Source organism: Lissotriton helveticus, chromosome 11 (genome assembly GCF_964261635.1).
Source record: "Lissotriton helveticus chromosome 11, aLisHel1.1, whole genome shotgun sequence".
NCBI lineage: Eukaryota > Metazoa > Chordata > Amphibia > Caudata > Salamandridae > Lissotriton > Lissotriton helveticus.
In genome coordinates this window covers 357,442,397-357,464,472 of record NC_136072.1, presented here as the reverse complement: position 1 = coordinate 357,464,472, position 22,076 = coordinate 357,442,397, and the positions used below count along the sequence as shown (strand labels likewise).

The window sequence follows — 22,076 nt, the reverse complement described above, 5'->3', positions numbered from 1 at the left end:
AGTTTTCTCCTGTTTTATTCCTCGTTTTCCTAGAAATTCGACCATTGCTCTTGACACCAGTTGTGATCCATTATCAGATACCATGACCTTTGGTTGTCCTTCTCTCTCAAAGGTCTTATCCAGAAATTTTATTACCACTTCCGTAGTTACCATTTCCACGAATTTGTAACACACCCACTTGGTGTAATAGTCCATCAAAACTATCAGATGTTTGCACTCATCTGGCAAAATATTGAATGGTCCAGCAAAATCAATTGCCACTTTAGCCCAGGGACCATCAGGGATTTGCACCATCTGCAATTCATTTTTCTCCATTCTCCAGTGTTTGTCAGATTTTAAGCATTGTTCACATTTGTCAACAAGATTCCTGACTTCGCTGTCCACACCCGGCCACCAATAGTGCATTCTTAGAACGTTCCTTGTGGCCGTGGTGCCAGGGTGCCCTCTGTGAGCCATTTGAATTATTTTCTGCCTGAGACCCAATGGCGGCACGAAGACCTCACCCCTTTTCAAGAATCCATTTTCAAGAGTTAACTCATCACTCACTTGTTGATAATTTTTTAGTTCCTTTGGTATGTTCCTCATGTGTGGCCATTTTGATTGTACATACTCTTTCACTTTTCCCAAAACAGTATCTTCCTTCGTACTTACTTCCCACTCTTTTTCACATATTGATCCTTCACACATTACTGTTGCGTCAATATGCGCAACTATGCATTCATTGTCGTCCATTTCCTCATCTTTTTTTTCTCTCACTGGCAGTCTGGATAGGCAATCTGCTCTACTGTTTTTACCTCCTTTTATGTGTTCAATTTTGAAATTAAATTCTTGAAGCTTTGACATCAGTCTGATCAGCCTGGAACTTGCGTTGCCATTGCCCCGACCCCTACCGTCCATCATATACACAAGTGGTTTATGGTCGGTTACAAGTTTGAAACTCTTACCCCACAGATAGTCTTTGAGTTTGTGTACAGCCCACACACAAGCTAAAGTCTCCCTTTCGATTGTGCTGTAATGAATTTCTGTTTCATTTAGCTGTCTTGAAATAAAAGCTATTGTGTTCTCTTCATTCCCTTTCCTTTGGCAGAACACAGCACCTATCCCTTCATTGCTCGCATCTACAGTTACTATATTGTCAAGTTGTGGATCGTAGGGTTTTAGTGCTGGCGCTCTGGCTATTTCCTCTTTGACCGATCTGAATGCTTCAACTTGTTCGTCATTCCACTCATATTTTACATTTTTCTTCAGTAGTTTCCTGAGTGGACTCACCATTTCTGCATACTTTTTGATAAACTTCGCATAATATTCACTCAGGCCAAGGAATGACTTGAGTGTATCCTTATTCCTAGGTTCAGGGGCTTCCCTTATTGCACGAACTAAATCGTCTTTGGGTAAAATACCTTCAGCAGTAAGGACGTGCCCTAAATATTCCACCTCTTTAGTCATGAATTTGCATTTGTCTCTGGCAACTGTCATGCCTTTGTCTTTCAAGATTTTCAGAACTGCTCCAATCAACTTTATGTGCTCACATTCAGTTTTTGAATGTAACAAAATGTCATCTTGAAAGGCTTCCACCCCTTTCATCTTTCCAAACAATACATCCATGAGTTTTTGGAAAACTCCTGAAGATGACGCCAGGCCAAAGGGAAGTCTCACATACCTAAATGCTCCAAACGGCGTGATGAAGGTTGTTAATGATTTAGATCTTTCCGACAGGCACACCTGATGGTAAGCGGCCCTCAAATCTATGAGCGAAAAATATTTTGACCCTGACGTTGACTGAAGGATGTCTTGTATCTTTGGTAACGGATGACAGTTTATTATAATGTTTTTATTGAGTGACCTCAGGTCTACACACAACCTAATGTCCCCTGACTTTTTCTTCTTTGACACTACAATAGCAGAAACCCATTCAGATTCCTCTGCTTCTTCAATTACACCTTCTTTCTTTAATTTTTCTAATGCCTCCCGTAACTCATTTTTCACAGATAAAGGCACAGTTCTTACCTTGTGCTTACATGGAATTGCATTCTCTTTCAACTTGATGTCATGACTGAAACCCTTTACACATCCAATTACATTTTTGAACACATCATCATGTTTTTGAAAAACAGTATTCAAATCAGTGTCTTCACTCTCCTCACAAATACTATTCATCCACTCTTCCCTCAGTATCACTGGGTCTTTTGCTCCCGGGATTAAAACCACTCCCAGCTGGGCTAAATCTCTCCATCCTACTAGTATTCTTCCCTTTTCAGCTACATAGACCTTTGTCTCAATCACTCTCCCCCTAAAGGTTACAGTGTCATAAAAATACCCCAACATATTTATATCTTTTTCCCCAAAAGCCTTCGGGTTCATATCAGACTCTGTTAATTGCACACCTTCCCATTTTTCCTCGAAAAGAGTATCAGATATTGTTGTTATTGGGGCACCTGAATCAGCAGTAAATTTCAGTTCAACCTCCCCAATTTTTACATCGCTAATTGGACCTTTTATCTTACCATTTTCCATCTCTATGTACAATACGATATTCGCACACATTTCTTCATCGAAATTTCCTACTGTATTTATACCAGTGTTACTACTAACTCTTTTGGTTTTACACAATGTTGAATAATGACCATACCTCTTGCATTTAATACATTTCTTTCCTGCTGCAGGGCAATTTTTAAAATCAGCTAGGTGTTCATTTGATCCACATCTAAAACAGCATAACTGCTTACCTCCCACCTTTCTTTCACTCACATTTCTTTCAAATGTCTTACCATCACCTTTCTTCTTCTCCTGTAAATAAAATACATTTGAATTATTTCCCGTTGAAGACAATTCTTTGGTGGAAGTTAGAGACCTCTCAATACCCCTAGCAATGTCTATAACCTCCTGTAAGGTTGGTCTTTTGCATGCCAACAGTCTTTCCTGCACCGTCTTAGTATAACAGTAAAATACAATCTGATCCCTTATGTATACATCAGTCATTTCCTCATATTCGCACTCTACCGCTAAAACTCTCAGACATGCAACATAGTCCTCTATAGGCTCTCCTTCTTGTTGTCTCCTTTGTGCAAACTTATGTCTGGCAACCATGATATTGTTCTCCTCATCAAACTGCCTCTCTAATCTTTTCAATGCTTCTTGGTATTCATTCATAGGAATAAATGTTCCAGGTGGATTTTCATATTCAGGCAGGCTGTCAAATATATCCTGACCTGCTTTACCTAATAGTCCAAATAATAAAGAACATTTCCTTTCAGCATCAAAAGCTTTCCCATTTATAGAAACAATGTAATTTTCAAAAGCCCTCACCCACTTTTTCCATTTCATGGTGGGTTTACCAGGCTCATCCAAGAAACGAGGAGGAGCACATATGTTATTGCATTCTGCCATACTCAATTTTATGCTTTCCTTTCTCTGCTGACTGTTACCACAAAGATCTTCACTTAAAAATAATATTCCTTACTTCCGATATATTTCCTTGAGGCTTACTTGTTATATTTCTTTTATAATTCGTCTGCTCGTTTTCATTTACTTTTGCACGTGTGTTTTCCTTTCAGCGCCTTAACAGCTTAGTTATCGTACTGCCGGTGTTTAGAACTACCTTAAAATGGCCGCACGCTGTTTACGTCGATGACGCTCTCTTCATGTACCAATCAGCGCGCTCCCAGCATGCTTCACGCGTCTCAGCTGAGGTAACTGACTGACGCCTCAGCTGAGCGCTGTCAACGGAGCGCGCGAAAATCTTTCCTGTCTGCTTTCACAGCGCCACTGCCTTGCCGGTATTCTCAGGTTTCACACAACGTGCCAGCCCAGCAGGGCTCCTTCTGTATAATACACGCTGCACTCCCCTTCTTCGACTTCACGAGTCTGTCAAGTTGTAATTTACGCGCTGCTAATCCTTATCGAAAAATTATTTCCTCTCATCAGCGCTCGTCTCACAGCGCATTGTACTCACTCCGTGCATTTTCTTCATCCGTTTCTCCCCGCAATAATTTTCTCTCTGATCGATCACGATCTTCAATCATCGGCCGACCATTTAATCACCTCCACTGGCCCTTGTCGTAGAAAGACCCTCGTCGCCAATTGTAGCATACAACACACGGATAAGGTGTTGTTGAAAGTAATATGTTTATTATTACAACAAGGGCCCGCAGTAGCGGGATAAACAACTAGCATGGACGAAGTCAGCTGTCATCTGTCAACGGAACAGGTGACGTCACATAAGTACATTCTTAACATTCTATGGTGACGTGTATGACGCTGGCAATAGAAAAGGAAGACATACTGTCATAATACTGTCCCATAGCAGTATAACACACAACATCCGGGCCGATATCTTGTACTTCTTCTCAGTCCCCTACCCCTCTCGCCTCAATGGATCTTGAGGGGCTCTCTTTGGAAGCTAAAATACCCGAAATTAGTAATGTGTTACTCTAGAAACTGGGGGTGTATGGTTACATCTGCCTTGAAACCCTCGCAGCCTTCCCTGGCGTCAGAGGCACCTAACGTTGTGGAGGCAGTGGGGCACGGTGAGGCTCTGCAGGAATGCATGGCCACCCTGTCCAGTAATCAGATGGATGAGGGTAGTAGTAGTGGTTCGGTCGCTACTTCTTTGCAATCCATGTTCTTTTCTTTGTCATCTGATATAAAAAGGGGGTTCGAGGTATCAGCTGCCAATCAGACTGAAACAGGAATTTCTGCGAATCCCTAGGCAACAAAATCGATGGCCTTACATCTTGAACAGTGGTGCTAGAAGACACGGTGGCGAACCTATCCTTACATTTAGATCAGGCCAAGGCTGATATTGTTAAACTTAAAAAAGAAGAGCTCGCTCTATCTGAAAGAATGGAGTCTTTGGAGAACAATGCTCGGCGTAGTAACCTCTGTATTCTGAACGTTCCCGAGGGGAGTGAGGGTTCTGACATAAAGCAGTATGTCGATACAAAAGGGGATGATGGACGGAGCATTTGAACAAATCAAACACTCACCCCCAGTCAACTGATCTGGGTTTAATCCATCACCATTCTTTAGTTCACTCAATCAATCAATCAATCAAAGCATTTATATAGCGCACTACTCACCCGGAGGGTCTCAAGACGCTGGGGGGAGGGGGTCCGCTACTGCTCGAACAGCCAGGTCTTGAGCTGCTTCCTGAAGGCGAGGTGGTCTTGGGTCAGGCGGAGGTGGGTCGGAAGGGAGTTCCAAGTCTTAGCGGCCAGGTAGGAGAAGGACCTTCCTCCTGTGGTGGCTCTTCGGATGCGGGGGACGGCGGCGAGGGCGTGGCTGGTCGATCGAAGCTGGCGTTTGGGAGCGTAGAAGTTGAGGCGGCTGTTGAGGTATCCTGGGCCTTGGTTGTGTAGGGCTTTGTGTGGGTGGGTGAGGAGCCGGAAGGTGATTCTCTTGTGCCACCCCAGTTCCGACAATTCAGTATGTCATCTTGCTTTTAAAGGATTCTTTAGGACTTGAGCAGTCAGCCGAAGAGCTAGGCACTGACATCCAACGTATCCACAGGATCCCTTTAGAAAGAGTCCTTAAAGAGCAAAACCTAGAAAAATTCAGGTTAATTTTCATACGTATTCACTTAAAGAGGGTATTCTTAATTTGGCCCTGAAGCAGAAATCCTTGAGCGGAAAGGGGTTTACTTTTCAGATAAGGTCAGACTTATCCAGGGTTACTCTGGACAAACAGTGGGAGTTGGGGAGGAGGCTAGACGCATTCAGGAAGTTAGGGGCAGTTGCACAACTTATGTTTCCCGAAGCGCTGAAGATCATGCATAATAACAAAATGTATAACGTTAGATCTGTGCAGGTAGCAGATGAATTATTGTTGGCTTTGGGGAGCGAGAAAGGGGCATCAGGCTAGTTTTGAGTTAGTGTCAAGCCTCTTCTGTGTTTTTTGTGTCTCTTCTTACCTACCCATCTGTTCTGGAAATTTTGTAAAAAGTCTTAAGGGAAAAAAAAAAAGAATATTATAAAAGTATTAGGGTAAAAAAAAAAATATATATATACATGTATAATGTGGCCCTTGGGCTTGGGCTTTTTAACCTAATAGTGGGAAGAGAATAACAATAATATAATATAAGAATAATTACCCCTTATCTGAATTACTATCTCTAGGCAATCTAGTAGCAAATCAGTTTCTTAGGCGTTTTTGACTCCTATTAGCGAGTTAGCACGGTGGGAGCCTGGTCGGGCACTATCTTCTGGACTCAGTCCGGATAGATAGAGGAAGGGTTTCCCAAGGGGGTGGTGTGGGTAGTATAGGGCACTGGGGTAGTGGGAGGGTGGTGCAAGGGAAAAAATGTAAAAATGTCCTCATTTTGTGCTTGGTATCGTTACCTTTACTAGAGAGCTGTTAGATGGATTTAGTATAATGTCACAGTATTGTATGGTTTTTGGTGGATTTTGTCGGTAATCGGAAGAATGAAGGGGGAGGTATAGATTTCTATGAATAGTCTGGGAATTCTCTCCTGGAATATCAATGGCCTTCGCACCAGACCCAGAAGGGACAAGATATTGCAGTACCTTTGTGATTCTGATGCGCAGGTCATTGTTCTCCAGGAGACGCATCTTATTGAGTCCGAGATGCCTGCTTTGGTTAAAAAGAATAGATGGATTGATTTTTGTATTTCTACAACACAATCTCTGAATATTAGGGGAGTTACGATCATCTTCAAGAAATCTGTAAAAGCACGTCATGTCTCCATGTTAGTAGACTCAGGTGGCAGATGGGTCATTGCAACAGCAATTATTGCAGGGGCTCAAATTACCATACTAGGTTATTATGGTCCAAATCAGGACGACCCTTCGGTCTTGAAGTCCATTTTTTCCGCATTTATTATCTTTTCCCGAGCCCACCATTCTGGCGGGGGACTTCAATATAGTTTTGGACCCTTTTCTTGATAAAACCCCTAACAGTCGGGCCTTAATTCCCTCCAAAAATAGGGCTTTTTACTGGACAATATGAAGCAGTATGGTTATTCTGACATCTGGAGAATTAGGTCAGGTCAACAACAGGGCGTCTCATTTCGTAACTACAAATACCATCATCATTCTAGAATTGATTTGATCCTGATTAGCCAGAAATTGGATAATTCAGTTAATAATATCTTTTACCTCCTCTCTCATTTATCAGATCATTCAGCCATATTTATGGAATTGGAAGGTTTTTCCAAAGTTTCCCCCAAAATTTGGTCGTTTGACCGTTCATTTCTTTCATCACCAGAAGATATTTCCTTTTTAATAACAGAAACTGAGTGTTTTATGAATAAGAACATCGGTTCAGCTTCGCCGGGATGTGTTAGGGATTCTTTTAAGGCCTTTTTGAGGGGCCTAATAACCAACAAGGTCTCCTATAGGAGGAAGCTTTATAGAGAGGAGGTATCACTTAACGAAGCTGAGATTGCTAAGATACAAGCGGAAATCGATCTGCACTCAGCCGCTTCAACCAACCCCCTGCAGGAACTGCAAAATAAGTTACTCCTCCTAAAGGGACACTTGGGCTCAGTCCTGAATGCACGCATTCTTGAAAGGTGGGAAGCTAGCAAAATTGCCCATTTCCAGTATGGAGAAGGGGCAGGGAAACTATTAGCCTGGAAGGCAAAAACTGACCAGGTCCGTAATAATATAGATTCAATCATCTGTGACAATGTGGTTTACTCTTCAGATGATGACATTAGAAGAACTTTTCGGCAATTTTTTCAAGATATTTATCACGAAGACAAATATATTGAGGAAGATCGCATTGATGATTGGCTGAGGGGATCCCTTTGCCTTCACTGTCCTCGGAACAGCGCGCCTCATTAGACCGGATTATTACACAGGACGAGTTTAGAGCTGCTATTTTAAGCAGCAAGAAGGGGAAGGCGGTCGACCCGGACAGCCTTCCGGCCGAAATCTATAGGGCTTTGGAGCAGGCAATTGTTCCTTCCCTTACCACATTATTTAATCAGATCCTTCAGGAGGGATTGTCACCCCCCGCTTCTTGCGATAGCGCGTCCATAACTTTGATTTTAAAACCAGGGAAACCGGCATCAAGTTGTGGGTCGTATAGACCAATCTCTATTTTAAATGTCGACTATAAAATCTTTGCTACCGTTATGGCCAATAGATTGGGGGGGTAGCTGCCGACATTTTACATCAAGACCAGAGGGGTTTTGTGAAGGGTCGTCAACTTTATGAATTGACCTATGATCTTATAGGGGCTATCAATATGGCAACCATTGACTCTCTTCCCCTGGCTGTTCTTACACTCGACGCTACAAAGGCCTTCGACAGGGTGAACTGATCATACCTGTCGGGGGTCTTGGGTAGATTTAAAATCGGAGATGGATTTCGCCGATGTCACAATCTGATTTTTTCCTCGGAACTATGTACAGCCCTTCCATCGGTCATTAAATTGGCCCAAGACTTTGGGGAAATTTCTGGTTATGAGGTTAATGCTTCTAAAACAGAGATCATGGTGTGGAATGATAACGGCCTAGGGGCAGGGCTGCAACCTAGTTCAAAACTGCGCTACCTCGATCTTAATATTGTTCAGGATATTAATAAAATTGTCACAGTTAATTTTTCTGCTGTAGCTAAAGATTGCCGTAGACTTATGCGATCATGGTCCCTGCTTCCTTTGTCTATTTTAGGAAGGGTAAATCTGATAAAGATGACTATCTTACCAAAAATCACTTTTTTGTTTAATGCTATTCCTCTTTATTTTGAACCTTCACTTTTGTCTAAATTACAGAGCAAAATTAGTTCTTATATTTGAGATAAACACATACCAAGGATCGCCTGGAAAAAACTTAGGCGTCGTAGAGAAAAGGGAGGCCTAGCAGCTCCAGACCTCCAATTATATGCATGGGCATTTCAATTTTCCCATGCTCGTATGTTATCGAAAATGGCCACTGATTTTGGGATTGGTTGCATGTTTGGGGCCATGCCTAGAGGGGCAAGTGCTGCACAGGCGGGTTTTCTGTTTAAATTTGGAGAGCCTAATTTTTTTAAAAGATAAAACTGAAGGTGTTGCAGGGAATGGCAAAAACTTGGGTTAAGCTCAGGAGCTCCATAAGGTTGGGGTATTTTTCGAGTAGGTCACCATTGTGGGATTCACCTGGGAGTCCAGGTTGGCTAAATGATAGTCTCGCTTTGCCCTTGAGAGAATCGGGGTTGTATGTTTGGGGCGATTTGTTTGTAGAAGGCTGTCTGGTTCCATGGGAATCTTTGAAAGATAGAATTGGGCCAAACCTTTCTAGGTTTAAATATCTTCAGATCACCAGCTGGGCTCATTCGCAGATCATTGTTAAGAGCAGATACCCATTGGTAGGGGGTAGCCATCTAGAGTCCCTTCTTCTCGATAAAGCACCAGCCAGAAAAGAGGTCTTGTTATGGTACAACTTAATGTTAGAGGAGATAGATGTCTAATTCCAACTGCCTGAGAAATTGTGGGGGCCCTCATTCGTCGACCATGATATGGAAAACCTTTGGCTTACATCCTTCAAGGTGCTGTGGGACATTGTCAAGCCATCTTGGCTTCGAAGGAACCACCTCTTCACTCTCCATAGGGCCTACTATTCACCTCAGAGACTATCAACATTTTCTAAGGATTCTCCTGTGGCATGTGCTAGATGTGGTTTAATGGCTGCCTCAGACCTACACATGTTCTTTGACTGTCCCATTTTGTCTCCCTTTTGGGACTCTGTAAGTGCTTCACTTACGACCTCTTTGGCTTTCCAAGTCTCGATAAATCCTCTTCTTGCAATATTTGGGGTCATGGATGAGGTTAGAGGCCCGGCTAAAGATCTCCTTTTTTATTCCATCTTGTTGGCAAGGAGGGAAATTTGTAAAAAATGGAAGGATTCGACCCCATCCTCCCTTCTCGACTGGCGGGCATCTGTATTGCAGGTGTCAAAGTTGAATTTGGTGAGATCTGGTTATCAAGATAATAGAGCCTTTTGGCACCTCTTGAAGTGGGACCAACAGTGAACTCGATGGTGTTTTTTTTTTCCCCCAACGGTCCAATGATTACGCTGCTTTTTTTGTTGTTTCTCCCTTTTCTGGTGCACCTATGTATACCGGTACGTTCCTAGGTTTTGGTATACGATTGCAGCAACTTCGCTCCTTAGTTGGTTTCTTGCTCGAGGGTCCTGGAGGTAGTGACGTTACTGATTGGTGAGGCTGACCTAATTTGCAGGCTACCCCATCCAGTTTTACTGTGACAGTATGTCGCTCTCTATTGGCTTTATCGGGTAAACCATGGTGGAAAATGAGGACAAAAAAAAAAAGAAATATCATGCAAATATTAGATTGAAAAACATTTCAGAAACCATTATGTCGCCAAACATTAGCTTTCAGTATGTTAAAATGAGAATTCACGTATTTTATTTTCAAATACGGACTCCGAATTTGGTATAAATGGGCTTTATTTAATTTTCACTAAAAAACAGATGTTCATCTTTAGTAGATAGATATATGGGCTCAAACCACTGACCTGCCGCTTTAGTTAATTACGTTTATGTACCACTGCCCCAGAGGCATATACTACCTATCAGGCCCATTTATCTTCATTATAAGAACCAGAGATACCATTTAAATGGACCTGCTTCCACAACTATTTTTGCAGAGATATCCAGAATCATGTCATAAATGTGCCAGTTTGCAAAGATGGCCAACTATATGTGAGGTACACCAGTGTGAATAACTAAAAATAAGCCTAAAGGAGCACTCCTATTTTTTTGTAATACTACTAGTTTTGTACTAACAAACCAGGCGTGCTGTGGAGGCTAGCACACTGTCCAAATGTGCCATTAACCACATAATTCGAGATTCAAGAATTTCAACCTGGCCTCTGTGCACTGTTGCCTATTACAAACAAACTTTGAATGACAATGATCAAACAATAAATTGTTCAAACATCAATAAATGAACTTATATACATGTTTAACACCTTTGTCGCGGGGCTAATTTCCCCGCAGCGCGGGGGGAGGGGGTTGCGCCACTCGGTGCTTGTGACGAGCTCGCTCGTCACACTGCACGGTGGCGCTGTGCTCATGATGAGCTGAGCTCGTCATGACCACGCCCGTTTAATGAAACGCCCAGCACAGCAGGGAACTTATCCCCCATGGGCGAACTGCGGCGGCTATGATGAGCTCAGCTCGTCATGAGCACAGCGCCACTGTGACTCATGACGAGCTGTGCTCGTCATGAGCACCGAGGTGGGTAATTTGTTAGAATCAAAAATCAGTTTCTTCTGTACGTTTTCTTACTTTACATCACGATGGGGCCTGTAATGCATTGGGCGGTTCTCTTAAAACATTGACTTTGTGATGTAAAGCAAGAAAACGTACAGAAGACACTGATTTGTGATTCTGACAAATTAAACAGGTATGTGGTATAAGGACATTTATTGATGTTTGAACAATTTATTGTTTGGTTATTGTCATTTCATATGTTGGAGGATAACAGCATGAGAGTTTAAAGTTTGTTTGAAAACTTTACAATTGTTTGTAATAGGCAACAGTGCACAGAGGCGAGGTGCACCAGTGTGCCATGAATGGGCACAACTATTTTGGAATTCTCACAAAATGTCAAGAATAGGTACCACTAGGACAGGGCCAACATCATGCCAACAAAAGCCACAAATATATCAAGAGTGCAGTCAATATTTCAAGGAAGGGAACTTTGATATCATGGTTACAATTATGTCAGGGACAACCACAATGATGTCAAATGTGCCCACAATGCGTCAATAAGGTACCATTATGCTTTGGGCACCATTGTGCTGTGGAATGCTACAAATATGTCTATCCTGAAATGTCAAAGAAGGGAATATTATACCTGGGTCACCATCCGCCAGATATAGCCACAACCATTTCCAGAATGCTAAAATTGACCTCTTCAATCTGACCTGTACCCCACCTTACTGCTGAAACTGATATGCAGTGTCAGCTGATCAGCAGAGGAGGATGAAGCCTAGCTGAGGTCTTTGTGCGTAGGCTGCAGTATAAGGCTGAGTACACCGCCTTTCAGGTATGTCATGGCGTGGGCCGTTGTTCATAGGTGCTCTGCATGCAAAGCATGGCTACTGCTCTAACACCCTCCATCTACATGCAGTGTGCATGTCAGAGGCAGACCCTTAGCTAGTTTTCTGTGAGCATAAGTGGCAGCTAGAAAATGATGGCCCACCACCCCTCAATTAGGGTGTCAACAAACTGTGAGAGAAAGGGTGAGAGGGAGTGAGTAAAGAAGAGAAAATTAATGATTAACAGCATAAAAGTACAAGAGAGGTGAAACGAAAGATCAGGGGAGAAAAAGTGGTGAGTGTTACATGATGAATGGGTAATAAGGAGAGGAGAAAGGGGACAAAGAAGAGAGTTATTGCTAAAGAGAGAGAAACATCCAGAGAGTGAGTGGGAGAAGGATAGAGGGAAGGAGTTGTTTTGAGATATAAAGAACAGACGTGTGTGTGAAAGTAAGTGAGAGATAGAAAATCAGGCAAAATTAAGATGATGAGAGAAAAAGCTAAAATCGCTTTAGGGGAAATTGAAGGATGTATAGAGCCTAAGAGAAAGGAATATGGGAAGGGAGGGGAGTGATGGGTGAGAGAAATAAAGGGACAGGGTACAGAGAAGAAGTGAAGGAAGATGCAAAAGGGAGCAAGAAAGTGAGAGTGTAATAATACTTTAGATTGTAATATTATTATTTACTCTGTTGTTTTCCTTGGATTCATGAGAGGTTAATAGTGCCAATTTCTGATTAAGAAAATCCACACACCTACAGACTTCATTCTAGTGAAAATGTTATGAAAATATGTGGGGGTGCATTATGTTGGATTTGAATTTTCGCAATTGCACCCTGATATTCAATAAAAAAACCTGGGCCACAACATTGCAAGCTACTGGAAACATGAGATGATCTGAATAAGGTGCTTCCTTGTAAACAAAGGTGGGGCAATAAATGTTCTTGCTTTAATACCACAACCCGCTCTCCGCACAGATACATAACCCAAGTATTGCAGTAGCAAATCAGTCCCACACCTATCCTGGAGAAATGAGAGATACAATTTCACCACAGAAGAACAGAAACCCAGAACACCCCCATTACAATATATTATAATCACTATCCCAAGAAATCTTTCAAAATGTCAAGACATATATGCCCTGAATGGAGAAGAACATGAGATCTTAAAGCTTTACACTGAGGAAAGACTGAGAGTCACCTTATGGGAATCTTGTCTTTTTTAGGTAATGACAAGACTTGGAATCTGAGCTCCTTTAAGATCACAGATGCCTGCATAGTAAAAGAATATATATATATTTTGTTCTACATATAAAATAAATATATACAATTAATTTGTAATAATGTTTAACTTAAGCTATTTGTAATAATTTATTACAAAACATAAGACATGAAATATGCCCTATACTTTAACATAAGAGGATATCTACCTCGACTGAGGAGTTTCCCTGTGGCAAAGTACAGAGAAAAGTAAAAAAGTTGATTTAACTCAGAAAAAAATAGTAAACATATTTTTATTTTAACAATTTATGTAAATTCATTTCTGATAATTTATTTTAAATGTGGAACTAAATAAAAGTTGGTACAGCACTCCTAACCTAATTTGTGAATTACATTTTTAATTCATTTAAATTTAATTAAATGAAATAACAAATATTTTTCTTAAATTTAAATTAAAAATGTAATTCCCATCTAACAAAAAAAATTTTTTCGTTATGTTTTGTATTATTTATTGGTGGACATTATGCCAATAAGGCAAAACAAACATACAAGAAACATGTTATATTCTGAAAAACAAATACTGCACTACATCATATAATTGTAAAATTTTACAATAGTTGGTACCTTAATTTCTCAAAATAACGCTTAACTTTTAATATTGCCCCAAATGAGCAATTATTTCTCAGGGAGGTACAGAAAAATTCAGGAATATCACACTATTCAAAAAACATCCAGAGATAATTATACAATGACAGTTTACGATACAGATTCCTTTAAAGTGTTTTGGTTCCTTGGAAAATTAGTATATAAACCATATGACTGAGTCCTTGATAAGCCCAGTTACTGTCTCCATCTTTGTGTTCCTAAATGTCTATGCAGGGTGTGGATAAATAAACAGGCATCAGCCTGATAGTTATCAGATTTTGGCAATATAAAATATTATATTTGGACAAGATAGAGATGGTGATAGACGGGGGAAAGGTGGAAAGTGTCCAACTAATGACCAACTATGTTATTGACATTTCTGTACTTCCTCTGTCTCAGCCTCATAGTGATACCATTCTGGCAACTGAGGATATTTAGAGTAGCCGCTACTATAGTATAGGGTAAAAATGGTTACATACTGAAGTATAGTGCAACATGCCCAACTAACTAAAATCCTACACTAGATAGGCATTTGATTCTAGATCCTTCTCAATATCTATGTAGGTTAAAGTGGTAATGGTGAAGAGCAACGTGACCCACTAACTGAGATTCTCAACCCTATAGGCTTTCTGTTCTTTCTTTGTCTCCTTTTCTGTGGGGTTAACAATGAAAATATACATGAGTAGAGTGCCATGTGCTTATCTAACTGAAATCCTTCACTTTATTAGCTTACCACTCATCCCCTATCTCTTATTCCATACTTTTCAGAACAGTTTCCAGGTATTTACCCAAAGCATAACATAAACAAATATGACCACATGTCATAATGGATATCATCGAGTCCTGTAAGCGAAGAATATTTATTTTTCGAAAAAAAAAATTGTCAATAGCAATCTATTTCTCTCCAGGACCAAAGCTGTGCAAAATACAAAATGCTCTGCGTGAGAAGGTGGAAGTTTACAGTCTTCTTAGAAAGAACAGTCAGTAATATCTGCATTCTTATTTCCCTTAGCATTATTACTCTGCCTCCGTTTTACAAAAGCACGCACTTGCTCAAGTTCTAACTTCACCATCAATCTTGTTATTTGCCTTGGCTTTATGTCTCTCAAGTAAAGCTGAAAGTGACCTCTATAGTCTGTGTACAACAAATACACTAGTTTGCTTCCTCTTCGACAGTTATTATGTATTAATAATTATTAAAAGTGATGTATAGAACTAATTAAAAGTAATGTAATTATATATTTTTAAACATTACCAGTTACATTAATTGATAAATTAAAAAAAATGTTAAAATATTTTATAATTAAATAATAAATATTGTTTTTACGCTAAATTGTATTTCTTCTGAACACTTCTAAATAAACTCATTTAATGTAGCATTCTTTCAAAAGGTTTTAATACCCTAGCACCATTATTTTCCATGGAAGGGTGTTGTAGTACCAGTGGTTGGGCATGTGTGATGCTGATATTTTTCCACATCTGGGCTCGGGTAATTTACTATTGTTTTGAGTCCCTGTTGGCTGTAGTAACATTAGAAGTTAAATTTGTGAATAGCAATGTGTTTACTATGTTGTGGGTGGCCTAATGTCTCTCCCTAAACCCTTCCCTAACCCTCCCTAAACTCTTCCTAACTCCTTCCTAAACTCCTCTCATTAAGTAGCAAGTATGCCCGGTTTTCAATCCACTCCTCCAGTCCATTCCACATTTACTACTAAGTTATACATTTACATGTGTGAAGATCTCCTCATAGAAAAGATAGGAGAAGTGAAAATAGAGATTTACAATTTCAGGTTTGTGAATAGCCTTTCCAGTACCTTAGTAGCACTATTGTAATACTACTAAAGGTAGTACAGTAGTTTGTGCATAGGTCCCGTTCTCTTGAGTAAATGATAAGATCATGCTAAAGATGGTACCTTTTCCTAACAGCCCCTTAGATTGTGAACTGTAGATGACTCCTGTTGTTTGATAAAGGAAAATCTATTGTGGTGTCCAATTAGTATCAAGGTTTATTTGAACAGTATTTAATTATCATAAAAGCATCTAAAATACATCAAAATAATATACAACACTCTTAAAAGCATCAACATCTTACATATACCCCTATACTGACATAAAACATACTGCAGAAAAATCCTTTATAGGTTTAGCCTTATCAACCAGTTGGCATGCAAGGCGAAGTCCCAATATGACTCTACAGCAGGGAAGGTTTTGACCATAACATACTCCTTGATCTGAATTTTAGTACATTTCTGCAATTTCAGCAACTGCTTCAGGGCCAAAAAGAGTTCTTCACCCATGATCTATCACCCTTTAATGTGACTGTTGAATTGAGAAAAATAGATGAACTTCAAAAGGCAATACATGCCACCTCGATGTATTGTAACCAGGGTATACAATGCCCCATCACAAGATAAACAACCATCTATAATTTCTCTATTGAGCACAGTCGAGAAACGGAACACCACAATAATAGTGGAGCAAGATTTATAAGTCTCCAATAAAATAACTGAACAGATTTAAAACATTCTAGAGCAAATTAAAGTGAAAAGAGGACTTTGAGACTGAGAAACATTTTCCAGCCTTGAGAAGGTTCTTATTTACAATTTGACAGATGGGAGACCCCGTCACAAACAGGCAGATTTCCCGTCAGCCACATTACAAGTACATAAAAGTTGATGCCACTTATAGGCACTTGTAATATGACTGTTGGAGAATCCGCCATACTTGCTGTGGAGTATCCCAACTGCCGAACTCGGAATAAGTCCTGAAATAGATACAAATGTAATGTTTGCAGTGATAACATGCCAGCTAAAATATAGGTCCTCCTGGAGCCAGATAACTATATATTTAGGGCCTGATTTAGATCTTCACGGATTTGGTCCCGCCATCATTTTTCTGTATGACTCTACGTCCGCCTACTAGGTGATCCACCCTCTCTGTTTTGATGCTGGCGGTCCATTGATGAAAGACCATCGGAGTGCTGCCGACTCCGTTAGATCTTTCTACCCGAGTTGACAGCATCACAGGCAAAAGCGGCTGCCGGAGGGTTTACCAACTGTTTGCCGCCGGGCCTATCATGATGTGTCTTCCTGCCAGCGCAGATGTGGCTGGGGAACCTCCACATCTGACTTAGCAGATTGGAAGGGAGAAAAGGGAGAAACTTACCTTTTTCCTGTTCCACACTTTCTTTTACGTCATGGACTCGATTGTCCAAGTCCTTCCATTGCTGCTGCTACTTGATCACGAAGCTGATTAACCCCGTCATTGCACGAATTGAAGACAGGCTTCTTTTTTAATTGCTACTTTTTGAATTATCTGTCCATATTTGCCATGGAATAAAGCATTTTCCAATCATTATTGCAAACAATATTATACAAACGTGTAATGCATATGTGTGCAATGTGTTAGTTTAAACAAAGTAAAAGAAACACACCTGTATACTAGCATTATTTTTTTTTAATTTGATTCAAGTTTATTTCATGATAATGAGCTCATAAACTAAACTTGTCATCAATCAAAAAATAAGTGGCTATACAGGTGGGTTATAATTAATTTTCGTAAACTATCAAATTGTAAACATATGCATTACACATATTTCAAATTAAATCAAATTTAATATAATGTCAAAATTGCACTAGACAAGGCAATGCGTTTGTTTTCGAATAAATGGAAAATAATTGTTAGTTCTAAACTTAAAACATCTTATATGTATATTATTGCCAAATGTCCCCTTGTCTACTGCACTTTCTTTAAATTTGCAAATGTATGTTATTCATAATTCTTCTTTATGTGTACTGCGTATGTCTTTATTTTATATCACTCATCAAATTAAAATAGAAACACCTGTTTTTCAAAACAAATGTTTTTTTGGGTGAAAGTGTTCATTTTTATGATGAATGCTTGCACTAAAAAATCTATGTTCATAACATTTTATTATCACTAATGTTTGATTGAATGATTGATTTTGAGATTTATATAGTGCTCAAATGCCCAAGGGCGTCTAGGCGCTGCATGGAGGAATCTACCAGTAATGAAAGAAGGAGAGGGTTTTTACTGCATCTGGGGGAATAAATGGTCTCACTTTCCGGATTAGCTTCAGTGTTAGATGAACTTGAAAGGTGACTTCATTAATTTGATGATGAAAGGTGAGTCTGTCGTCAAAGATGATGCCCAGGTTCTTAACCTTGTGCACAGGAGTAGGAAGGGTTCTCATGCCCAGAGGCCACCAATTTTGTGACCAAAAGGAGGTATCGGATCCCATCAACAGAATCTCTGTTTTACTTCCATTGAGCTTTAGGCAGTTTGAGCTCATCCAGTGGTCTACATGAGACCTGCATTGATTAAAGCTAGCAGCGGTTTCCTCCAGATTGCTTGAGATGGACACCACAGTCTAAGTATCGTCTGCGTAGGAGACCAATGAGAAGCCAAAATGCCTGATGACATCAGCTAAGGGGTCACATATTGATTGAACAAAGTAGGTCCCAATGATGAGCCCTGTGGCATCCCAGATGGAAGTGTAAACTGTTCTGAGCAAAAGACCCCAATCTGAACTAATTGTAGCCTGGTATTTAGATATAATTTAATCAGGCTTATGGCTGAATTCTTGACTCCCACTTTTTTGAGCCTTTTGATAAGAATGTCATGGTTCACGGTGTCAAAGGCCGTCGACAGATCCAATAGGATCAAGGCGGTCCTTGCACCTGAATCCAGCGTGGTACGAAGCTCCTGTGCTGCCATTACCAGGGCAGTCTCTGTACCATGTCCTTGACGGAAACCGTGTTGTGTGGGGTCCAGCAGGTCTTCGGAAGACACATATGCTGTGAGTTGGGTGTTTATGATCCTCTCTAGGACCTTAGCTCGAAAAGGAATCCTCGCAATAGGTCTATAATTAATATGGTCACTAGGATCCAAATTAGTTTTTTTTAATAGAGGAAGGATCGAGACCTTTTTAAATTCCTCTGAAAAAACACCAGCACTGATGATCTCTTTAAACAGTCGGCTAAGTTGTTCACTAATATCATCGGATGCCAGTAGATATATTTTGGGAGGGCATGGATCTGATGGTGCTCCAGATTTAACTGCTATGACTATGAGAGCAATCTGTTCTGCATTGGGTTAGTCAAAGGAGTCCAGACTGTGAACAAGACTTAGAGGGGATATAGTGGGGGTATCCACTAAAGGGTTGATACCCTTTTCTGTAAAGGAATCGAAAATGGCTAGCACTTTATCCCTAAAGAAACCTGCAAGTGAATTGCAGAACGCTACACTGGTATCCCCTTTTAGTGAAGCAGGTAAAGTAACTGATTCTTTTACAGCCAGATTCATCAACACAAATTGCGATCGCAATAGCTGCGAAATAGCTATTGCGATCGCAATTCCATGAATGGCAATTCATGAAATGAAACCTGACCAAATTGCGAATTTGCAAAACAAATTTTGCGACTACGCAAAGAAAATCGCAGAATCAAGGTGGAACCCCCTTTGCGATTCGGAAATTGCGAGTACCCAATGATTCTGCAATTTCTTTTGCGAAATCGCTAAATAAACGCAAACCAAATGCATGAAATATTGCAAGTAGCGAAAAACCTCAAAATCGCAATTTGTGAGGCGCAATTTAAGGAGAACCCAAACCAGGTGGTAACCATGAAGTTAACATTTTTTTTAAAAAAATTAAAATTCCTAACTAGCCACAGGTGCTGGGCTGACCAAACAAACTTAAGGAGACACAGTAGGAGCATGAGGACATTCACAATGCCAGGACTCTACATGGTGGTTAGGCGGTGAAGGTTCCAGGCTGCAGCAAGGAACAGACGCAGGATCCAGGAGCGAATATTCCGCCAGCGGATCACACTACTGTGCCAAACTGAGGAGGAAATCTACTCAAATTACCGTCTGAATGAGGCAATGATTACAAAGGTCATCCAGGACCTTTACCCCCTGATGCAGCACCCGACGAGGAGGACCAATAACATACCCACCCATGTCCAGGTCTTGTGCAGCCTGCACCTCCTGGCCTCGGGAGGCTTCCAGGGGATAGTTGCCGTTGCAGGGGGGATCTCCCAGAGCACCATGTACCGCTGCCTAAGGAGTTTCCTGGAGGCCATGCTGACCCGGCTACACCATTACATTAAATTCCCAACAACCCAACAGGACTTGAATCAAACCAAGCTAAAATCTTACAACATTGCGCACTTCCCCCATGTAATTGGATGCATTGGCTGTACCCACATCCACATCTGCCCACCCGCAGAGACAGAATACATGTACCGGAACCACAAGTCCTACCACTCACTGAACATCCAGATGGTGTGCAACGCCAAGACACTCATCACCGACATAGTGGCACAATACCTGGGGAGCACGCATGTCTCCTTCATATTCCGGCACAGCGGCATGCACACACGACTGGCCAGGGGAGACTATGGCGAAGGACACCTTCTAGGTAAGTACACATGCCAACAAACAGTACATCGAGACCATGTAGCTGCGCATGACAGGCACTCACCCTCTGCTCCTTTCATTCAGGTGACAGCGCATACGGCCTCCGTGAGTACCTCCTCACCCCATACCTCAACCCTGCCACAGCAACGGCGTTACAATGCTGCACACATTCGCACTAGAAATTGCATTGAGCGGACATTTGGGCTTTTAAAGAGCTGATTCCGCTTCCTACACAAGACTGGTGGGGCCATCAAATACCAGCCTGAGGTCTGCTGCCGCATCGTGGCCGTGTGTGCAATACTCCACAACATTGCTTCCAAGCGGAGGATACCTGTGGATATCTCTTTCAGTGAGTCGGAAGGGGACAACCGCCCACCTGCACATGTGCATCATGCACGCGGGGAGAATCCTGCTGAAGGACACAGGCACCGCAACCAAATCACAATGAACTGTTTCTAGTGTACCCATTCCCCTCACACAACACTGCACTCATGCATGACAAATGTAATAATGACATGAGTCGGATTTACTTGTGACCATAAATTCTTATTGTTTTTTCACAATAATGGGTACTATAAGTTTTGTCAATATTACATGCAAACTGTATTCCCTCATACAGCCCCATGATAGGGTAGAGGGCGTGCTTGTGTAATCAGCATGGCCCTGCTGGTAGAGTTCAAAGTGTCACTCGCGCCTCCGGCCGGACGCACCCAGTCGCCTCTCCACGTCCTCCACAACACTATTGGCCCGTGATGCTGCAGTGGGCCTGGTGCTGCGGCGGCATTCCGTTACCAGCGGCAAGGACAGGCTGCTGCGTCTGGAAGTGCCCTCGCTGGCATCATCCCCCCACTTTCTTGGCCATGGCCAGACGCATGCAGACTCTGCACAGCTGTTGTCACATGGTCAAGGGACCTGGCGACGTCCTGCCTGCATTGGACCATCTGCATCGCAAGGGAGCGGCGCGAAAGTTGGGAGGTAGCATTTCCTATGATGTGGTTGGACCTGGTGTAGGCTGACAGGCGGGTCAGCAGCTGGCGGTGGCGGCCGCAGGTGATATCCTGATGGGACACCAGGATCTGGCTGGTCTCACGGACAGCTGTGGTCATGGCCTGCATGCATTCTGTGAGCTGCCCCACATTTCGCGCAGTCTTATTCAGCTGCAGGTGGATGGCTGCCAAGTGCCGTGCCTGCTTCTGGTGTACTGCAAGCATCCGGCGTTCTATGGCCAGCCCAGGATCCCGGACATGTACCCCCCTGCCAGAGCGTGTTGAGACGTCCTGCTGCTGCCTCATCAGTCCGCTGGACTGGGATCGCACAGTGGCTGTGCGCCATGTCTGCCTCCTGGGTGCTGGTGGTGTGGCCTGTACCACTGCCATGGGTGTCACTTGGGGTGGTTGCTGGGCACCTGTGGCTGCAGGGGTGGCCCTGTCCACATGGGGAGGTGGTGGTACTGCTGCTGCTGGCTGGGATGGTCCGGGTCGTGAGGCAGGATGGACCTCACCCTCGGTGTCCTCAGAGTTCTCCTCTATGTGTGGGGCCTCAATGTCGGTGCTGGGTTGTTCAGATGCACCTGTGATGTAAATGGGTGCATGATTAATGATATGTATCTTGCACATGGGAGGTTGCTACATGCATGCAGGCTGGCATTCCCTGACTGGCTTTAGGAATAACTTTCACTTGACAGGTCTGGCTGTGTGGGGCTATCCGGGAATTGTGGTCACACTACAAGTACCACAATGCAATAGAGCATTTCAGGTGTGCATGGCC

General features: G+C 41.9%; 1 protein-coding gene across 2 annotated transcripts in view; it reads right to left on the bottom strand.

Annotated features, from left to right (window-relative positions):
* GAL3ST2 (galactose-3-O-sulfotransferase 2) overlaps nucleotides 1-22,076 on the bottom strand; it is a 401,588-nt gene that overhangs the window by 174,937 nt on the left and 204,575 nt on the right. The gene's annotated exons all lie outside the window — the stretch shown is intronic.